The sequence below is a fragment of the Sinocyclocheilus grahami genome, unplaced genomic scaffold, assembly GCF_001515645.1.
Source record: "Sinocyclocheilus grahami isolate Dianchi unplaced genomic scaffold, SAMN03320097.WGS_v1.1 scaffold48.1, whole genome shotgun sequence".
NCBI lineage: Eukaryota > Metazoa > Chordata > Actinopteri > Cypriniformes > Cyprinidae > Sinocyclocheilus > Sinocyclocheilus grahami.
This window is the reverse complement of record NW_015505227.1, coordinates 143,933-144,593: the sequence shown is the minus strand read 5'-3', so window position 1 is coordinate 144,593 and position 661 is coordinate 143,933.

The window sequence follows — 661 nt, the reverse complement described above, 5'->3', positions numbered from 1 at the left end:
CTCATGGTATCATGGAGAACTGACTCACTGGTCCAAATTCTGCCTCACCCATTGCATGAACATCAACATGCCAAGTCCATGTCTCGCCACGAGTGTTGAGAGTCCGGTCTCTGACTCCAGTCCCAAAATTCCTACCTGCTATCACGACTACTTAGAGGTGTTCAGCAAGTACACCGTTACACCGTTACCACCTCACCGCCCCTGGGATTGGACCATCGACCTTCTGCCCAATGCCATGCCACCTAAGAGACCCACTATCCCTTCTGCCCAATGCCATGCCACCTAAGAGTAAAGTCTACCCACTATCACGCCAAGAATCTCAAGCCATGGAGGACTACATTGAAGAGGCTCTTAACTATGGTTTCATTCGACCTTCCACTTCCCCAGCAGCAGCAGGTTTCTTCTTCGTTGAGAAGAGGGACGGAGGCCTACGACCATGCATTGATTATCGTGGACTTAACAACGTGATGGTGAAATTCCGCTATCCGCTCCCTCTAGTTCCTGCTGCCCTGGAGCAACTTCGAGAGGCAAAAATATACACCGAGCTAGACTTGAGAAACGCTAGCCAACGCCCCAGCTGTGTTCCAATCATTCATTAACGAGATCTTCAGGGACATCTTGAACCAGTATGTTATTGCCTACATTGACGATATTCTGATTT